We start from the raw sequence: 8,563 nt of genomic DNA on the forward strand, positions 1-8,563 counted from the left end.
GATTCCCTACGAATTACCCGTTTAATCCCCGATAACATATTATTAATCATAGAAAATAAAAAATACGCATAGAAAAACTTGAACCTATGATTAATCTGATCCAAATGCTTTACCTCTATTTCACTCTATATCTATTTGTTCATCCTATTCTCTTATTTTCTTTCTTTTTTTCTCTATTCTTTTCATTTATTTATTTTTTTCATATATTATTCTAAACTTTAAATGGGTAAACAGGGATACCCGCGGGGTCGGGGATTCCCCACGGTACGGGGACGGAGATGAATTTTGTTCTCGTTTGTTTCACGGGACGGGTATGGAGATTCCCCGTTTAGTCGGGGAACGGGGATGGGAACTCCAATCCCCGTCCCATCCTGCCTCGTTTACATCCCTAGTTTTAAGGCCTGTTAAGTGGCCGCTAGTTGTCTAGAACTTTAAGAGGATTGTGTTGAAGTGGTGTATGCGTCATTAAGAGTTGTTGGAAAATGTCAATACTTGATGGACACATGGCAGTGCCGTGGAGAGTGTTGCTTTACTGCTTAGTAACTTTTGGTATGGTCATTCGTGGGCTATAAATAAGAGTGCTTTTAAGTTAGAACAAATTTTTACCAACTTCATTTTGTTGAAACACCTTTCCACATGATTTTGATTTGACAAAATTATTTATGTGAATGATAAAAATATTCTAACACGTTAAATTTAAATGCTTTGATTTATTCACACTAATGTGTTTGTTCAATGTTGAGTTAATTGATTTATAAGACATAGATAAAAAGCCTAAAGGCCCATAAGAGGAAGCAAAGCCCAAGTCAACAGATCAAGACCTCACGGCCCAGGAAGACAAAACGCAGTCGTATCAAGTAAAACGCCAACCCAGTATGAAGAAGGATCGAGAAGCCTTCGACCAAATTGCTTCAAGACGAACCTGCTGAGTTAAGCGACAAGGTAGTCAGGTCAGCGGCAGAACAGAACCACCTTAAAGACAAAGTATTTCTACTTTGGGTAAAGCTCAGAAGACGCAGTAAGCTGTCTGGAAGACTTTACTATTAATGTCGAAACATTCTGTTCATCTGACGAAAAGCTGCTGAGCACTGCCGTAGACAGAAGATGCAAGAATCTCATTGGCCAACGACACTGAGCACGACCTGAGTGAAAGCGAAAGAAAGTCGTTAGCCTCCAACGGTTATTTCAAAATTCGAAATCACCAGTGCTTGAAGTGTCAAATAGGCCTTTCAAATGCTTCATTCGATGCAGATCTTCAATTAAGTCGAAACGCTGACCAAATTCATACTTGAAGTTCTGTGAGAAAAGCAAAGCAAATCTTACACCAATTCCAATCATTGTGTAAAAGTCTAGAGTGATTTTATTCATCTAAAGTGTCTTAGCAATTGTTGTTTAAGACAAACACTTATCATTTCTAGAAGAATAGAAAGGAGAAGCTGAGTACTCGGTTATAGTACTCAGCGGTAGTTATAGGAGTGAGTAGAGGAATAGAGGAAGGTACTCTTATATACTCAGCTTCTGTTGTAAAAGGTTTTGTACTCTACCTTTAAAGAGCTCAGTAGAGGATTCAAAAAGCTCGGAACGAGTTCCGGGGACTGGACGTAGGCGGAGAGACCGAACTAGGATATGTCTGCTGAGTAACATATTTCTAACCTTTAAACTCCTTTATATATTGCTTGCTATAAAACTGACTAAGTAACGAACTCACGCTGAGTTGAGTGCACTAATAAGCTGAGTTCAGGAATAGGCTTAAGTGCTATCTCCTGACTCAAGGAAAGAAACAAACTTAGTCACCAGTTGACTAAGCTTGTATCTTAAAAATACTTAGCGCCGTTGTGTAAACCTTTTCTCAAGGAAAAGAAGTCAGCCTTAACGGACAAAATTTTAAATAGTTCCTATCCCCCCCCCTTGGAACTAACCTTATCACGTTATATGGGACCAACAAGTGGTATCAGAGCTTAAAAGCTCACTGAGCAAGATATAACTATCTTGAGCTGATCCCCACAATGGCTGAGAACAGCACTCGTTTCCTCCCAGGAAATCAGACGACTCAGATTCTTCCTGAGGGACTGTCCATTACTCGGCCTCCTCTGTTCTTCGGGTCTAACTACACCTTTTGGAAGAACAGAACGAAAAACTTCATTCAGGAAACAAATATGAGTGCATGGTTTTCAATAGTCTAAGGCCCATTTGTTCCTGTTGAAACTATTGACGGCCAAACGGTTGTTAAAGCTAAGACTAAGTGGACAGAAGATGACCTTAAGAAGCTACAAAATCATGCTTCGGCTATAAACATGCTTCACTGTACGTTAGATGCTGCAGAGTACAACAAAATTTCAGGTTGTGAGTCAGCACAGGAAATTTGGAAGAAACTGGAGGTCACCTATGAAGGAACCAACAAAGTTAAGGAGTCCAAGGTGAACCAGCACATGAGGTTGTACGAGCTGTTTGAGATGAATGATGATGAAGAAATCTCTGAAATGAACTCAAGATTCACAAACATAATCAACGAGCTCAAAAGACTTGGCAAGATCTTTACTGAGGAAGAGCAAGTCAAGAAGATACTGATGAGTCTTCCCAAAAGCTGGCAAGCCAAGAAAACTGCTGTTGAGGAAGCTCAAGACTTGACCACCTACAAATATGATGAACTCATTGGATCTCTGCTGACCCATGAGATCTCAATGAAGAACTTTGAGGTGAAGGAGAAGTCCGAGGACAAGAAGCAAAAGTCTCTTGTCATGAAAGTTGACTCCACTGATGAGCTCAACAGACGATGAAGAGATGGCCATGTTCACTAGAAAAATGAAAAGGTTGTTCAGAAAGAATGATAAATATTCCAAGAAGCCTTACAAGAAGTTTGACAAGTACAAAGATGAGTCCAGCGACATCAAGTACAAGAAGGACAGGTCAAAGCCCATCACATGCTTTGAATGTCATCAAACTGGCCATATCAAATCAAGCTGTCCTACCTTAAGGAAGGAAAAGAAGAATAGCAAGAAGGCAATGGTGGCAACATGGAGTGATAGTGATGAATCATCATCATCAGAAGCTGATGCCACTAAGTCAGCAAAGATTTGCTTCATGGCTGATGAGCTTGCTAAGCCTTGTGTTTTTGAGCATGCTGACCCCTCCATTGCATCTGACGATGAGGCACACCCAACTAAGGTAATATCACTATCCCTGCTCAGAAATGAAATGATAAATGCCCTGAGTAACCTCTACACACTTATCAAAAAGTGTAACAAGAAGGTTAGAGCATTCAGCAGGCGATGTGACGAGATTGAAGAGGTCAAACTCAGTGACCTTCGATATCTTCTCTAAGACAACTCAACTTTGCATAGCAACATAGAAACTATGCACAAGTTTGTCTCTGAGGTCCAATCAGATTCTAAGAAACTGAGAAAGGACGTCACATCCATTTAGAATCAATTCAAGGTTCCGAATAAAAGAAATATTCCTCTGAATACTCAGTACCGAAGTACTAGTCAGCAGAGATGGAATCCTCAGCGGAATGTCCAGTGTGACTTCTGTGGGAAGAAAGGACACGCCACAAAGGTGTGATGGCATGCTCAGTACTGGGGTGCTGACCAGTCAATGAGATATCCCAAATGGAAGGTCAGCTGTGACTTCTGTGGGAAAAATGAACACACTGTCCAAGTGTGTCGTCATAAGATTAAATATGATGCTTTACCTGCTGAGCCTAACAAACAAGGACCCAAAAAGACTTGGGTACGTAAAGATAACTAGCTATATTGCAGATAAGCCTGAGGTGTGCTGAGAAGTCAAAGATGTGGTACATTGACAGCGCATGCTCGAGGCATATGACTGGTGATGAAACTCAGTTCATCACACTTGTGCGTAAACGAGGTGGAAGCGTAAGTTTCGGAGACAGCAAAAAGGGTAAGATAGTAGGGTCAGGAACCGTTGGTGGTAATCCTACTATTGAGTCAGTCTCCCTAGTCAGTGGACTTAAATATAACTTACTCAGCGTAGCTCAGCTATGTGATAACGGGAGAAAAGTTATATTTGATGACACTAGATGTAAAATATTCGAGGGAAAAACAAATGAATTGATTTTAACTGCCCCTCGTATTGATAATGTCTTTATGCTGAATTTGGAAAAGAAATTTTCAAAAAATGTATGCTTAGTGTCAAAGGAAGAAAATTCCTAGCTATGGCACAGGAGACTTGGTCATGTAAGCATGGACCTCCTGGCCAAACTAGCAAGAAAGCAATTAGTTGAGGGACTGCCAGAACTTAAGTTCGAAAAGGATCAATTATGCAATGCTTGTCAGGCTGGAAAACAAACTAAAACATCTTTTTATAGTAAAAACATTGTCTCAACCAAGCGTCCACTCGAGTTGCTACACTTAGATCTCTTCGGACCAGTCTAACCGCTGAGCTTGGGTGGTAGGAGATTTTCCTTGGTCATTGTAGATAACTTTTCTCGGTACACTTGGATCATCTTGCTGAGTAGCAAGGATGAAACCTTTGAGACGTTTTCAACATTAGTAAGAAAACTTGAAAATGATAAAGACCTAAAGTTGGCTCACATCCGAAGTGATAATGGTGGAGAATTCAAAAACCAACAGTTTGTTGAATTCTGTGAAGCCAGCGGCATTGACCATAATTTTTCTGCTCCTAGAACGCCTCAATAAAATGGGATGGTTGAGAGGAAAAATAGAACCTTGGTTGAAATAGCCAGGACAATGCTGAGTGAGCATAAGCTTCCAAAGTACTTTTGGGGAGAAGCTGTCAACACAGCTTGCTACATACTTAATAGGGCTCTAGTCAGACCCATATTAAAGAAGACTACCTACGAACTTTGGAAAGGACGAACACCCAACATTGGATACTTTCGTGCCTTCGGCTGTAAATGTTTTATTCTAAATATTAAAGACAACCTTGCTAAGTTTGATTCAAAAGATGATGAAGCTATCTTTTTAGGCTACTTAACAAACAGCAAAGCATATAGAGTTTTCAATAAATGAACTCAGGTCTTAGAAGAGTCAGTACACGTTGAGTTCGATGAAACTAACCCTCCAGGAAAAGTGTTGTCCTCAGATGTGACTCTAGCAAGTGTACTAGATACAAGTAATAAAATGATAAGTCAAGTATCATCTCCACAGGGATTGAGATCCAAAGTTATATGAGAAAGTCGTTGCGGAACAGTGTGTGTGTAAAGGTATCTTCTTAGTAGGATTGATTGTTTGAGTTTGGTCAGTTAAGATAAAAGAGTGCTAAAGCTATAAAAGATATGACAAATAGATGACAGTTTAAAGGATAGAACAGGCTAGGCACTGCCGAACAGGTTGTGCAAGGTCATACAACACTCCAACGAATTAGTGACAATACCAATGAAGTCAAAGTATCAGCTTTAATGCCCACTTAAGTCAACTTTCGTGTGTTCTTAAGTTCCTAAGATTTACTAGAACCAATAGCGTCCTAAAGGAACTTTCTTTCTTGCATTAAGATCAAAGCTGCATTTCTGTTAAGAAAACCTTTGACACAACCGTCTAACATGTCTGCTTCGATGTTGCGAGATTGATAGAGAAATCAGTGAAGATGCAAGTAGTGTCCTAACATTCATCTATCACATACATAAATGCCGAAGCACAGAAATATAAACCCTCATCAACACATCATTGGTAAAATACTACAAATTCATTGAAAGCATTATAAGACTTACATCACCGGCCCGGACTGGCCGTGCCTATTCAAAATGGATTACTCACTCATATCAAGCAGTGAGTAATCAGAAGTTCTTTTTGCATCAGAAACTCCATTGGAGCTCTCTTCTATCGCCCCTAACAATGACTTTTCTATTCTAAAACAAATATCTGATGATGCCCCGTCTTTCCTTTGCTACATCTATTTAAAGGAGAAAGACCGGGGCCAAAATTGGTACCCGAAAGTACCCTTTCAAAAGTAATACAGAAATAAGTCAACACTAACTACAACTAAACAAAATAGAAATGATTATGGATCCTTTTTGTTGGTCCCTTGTAGGGTTGCAAGTATAGTTCCAATGGGGGGTTAGGAACTATTTAAACTTTTTCGCAATTAGGGCAGACTTCTTTTTCTAAGGAAAAAGGTTTTAACAGCGGCGCTGAGTAATCAGCAAGATACTGGCTTAGTCAACTGGTGACTAGGCCAGTTTCTTAGCTTGAGTCAGGAAATAGCACTTAGAGTCTATTCCTGAGCTTAGACGTTCAGCGCGCACAACTCAACTTGACCTTTTTTACTTGGTCAGTTTTTTTGGTTATTTTAAGCAAGCAATATATATAAGGAGTTAAGGTAAGAAATACTTCACTCAGTAGATTTATCCAGGTTCGGCTTCTTCTAAGCCTACGTCGTGTCCCCGGAACACGTTCCGAGATTTCGAATCCTCTACTGAGCTCTTTAAAGGTAGAGCCTCAAACCTTTTACAATATCAGCAACTGAGTATGATAAGAGTACCTTCCTCTATACCTCTACTCAATCCTAATCTCATGCTGAGTACTAAAACCGAGTACTCAGCCTCTCCTTTCTATCTCTAGAAATGATAAGTGTTTTGTCCTATACAAAGATTTGCTAAGACACTTTAGACGATTGAAAACAATCACTCTAGACTTTTACACAGATATAAGAATTGTAGTGTAAGATTTTACTTTGCTTCTTTGCTTGCAGAACTTGTAGAATTTTGGTCAGCGTAACTGCTTGATCAAGTTCTGTCTGAAGTGAAGCTTGTGATGGCACTATTTATAGAGACGTCTGGGCATCGGTCATTTCGAATTTCGAAATAACCGTTGGAGGGAAACGGCTACATGTCGTTGTCATCCTGACTTGCTCAGAGCTCTCGGCCAATCAGAATTGTGTATCTTCTGTCCTCGGTCAGCTCAGCAGGCGGTCTCTCCTTTTATGGTAAAGTCAACTGGACAGCATACTGTGTCATCTGAACTTTGCCAAAAGGGGAAATACTTTGTCTGGAAGTTTTGCTTTGCCAGCTGCTGTCTTGTACGCTTTGTCGAGACTACTCAGCAGCTTCATCTTGAAGTTGTTCCCGAAGGTCTTCTAGATCCTTCCATTTGCTGAGTTGCGTTTTGTTCCAAAATGGCAACGTCTTGACATACGCGGGCCGAGTGTACTGAGTTGTTTGACTCGAGCCTTGGCTTCCGTATTGGGCTTGGGCCTTTTGATTCTTATGTCTTATAACAGTTTTAACTCAACATTGAACAAACACATTAGTAGAATAAATCAAAGCATTTAAACTTAGTGTGTTTAGAATATGTATTTTAAATTATACTTAAACAATTTTGTCAAATCAAAATTATGTGGAAAGGTGTTTCAACAAACTCCCCCATTTTGATGTTGGCAAAACTATTCAGCGAGGAACTCAGTATGAGCTCCCCCATAATAGTTGACCTAGTATAATTGAGCAAACTCCCCCGTAAGGGTTGAGCTACTGACTTAGTTTTACTCAAAACATTTAAAGGTTTAAATGAGTAAGTCTAAGGTCAGTTTTTAGATATAGGTCAGCTATATCAACATATTCTATTTACTCAGTATTAAGCGGAAGGTTTAGTCATATAGAGCGCGCTGAGTAATTTGTTGTTCAATGAGTTCTTATCAGAATGTTTTATAATCAGATAGGACAATGTCAAACATGTTATCAGCATATCATTTAGTCAATAAATGTTACAAGTATTAAGCATAGCTGATTTAATTGAAGATACATAATGACTCAGTACTTAATAACATATATCATAACTCAGGATTTGAATAAGAAATGCAAATATGATATATATATATAGAATGATATATATAGAAGAAGTCAGTAATTACACAGCAACATATAGATAAGGCAAATAGATTACAACTGTTTTAACCTATACTGAGCTAGCCTATCTATTTCTTTTTCCTATGTTGCGATGACTGACTTCGCTCATGCTGAGCTCTTGCTGCATGTTCTTTCTCCCCCGTTTTGTCAACTTCAGGGAGTCTGAAAGCATCAGTTAAGACAGCGCGAGTCAGTTCTTGGGATAACTCCTTAAGATTCTTAGCGCTTTCATTTACACCATAAAAAATGGCGACTCCATCAACTGAGACCTCTTCGGGGACTTTGAGATCAGCAGCACTGAGCATATTGACGCTGAATGCTTGAGCTTTGCCTTTCCAGATAAGAGCTTCAGTAAGGCCAGCAAAGATTTGGTGGAAGGTTTTTAAGAGAGCTGTGTCGTAATACTGACGTTGGATGTTGTTATGACGAATGTGATTGAAGGTTTGTTGTGCGAGAGTCAACATCTCATTCTGCTTCATTGCGTCAATATCCATCTCTTACTTATTCAGATTAAGCAACCTTATAGCCTCACCAATTTGCTCTACTGAGCACTGACTGTATGACACCATTTGCTCGTTGATCTTAAGTTGCTCAGTATGAAGCTGAGCAAAAAGCATTTTGAGTTTAGATGAAGTGGCATAGTCAGTGTTCACAGCTGACAATTTCTGGACTTGTTAATGGAGAGAGTTCAGATGTTGCACGGTTGTCAGCTGGATCTCAGCCAACTTGGCAATCGAATCCTGC

This window comes from Euphorbia lathyris, chromosome 4, assembly GCF_963576675.1.
Source record: "Euphorbia lathyris chromosome 4, ddEupLath1.1, whole genome shotgun sequence".
Taxonomy (NCBI): Eukaryota; Viridiplantae; Streptophyta; class Magnoliopsida; order Malpighiales; family Euphorbiaceae; genus Euphorbia; species Euphorbia lathyris.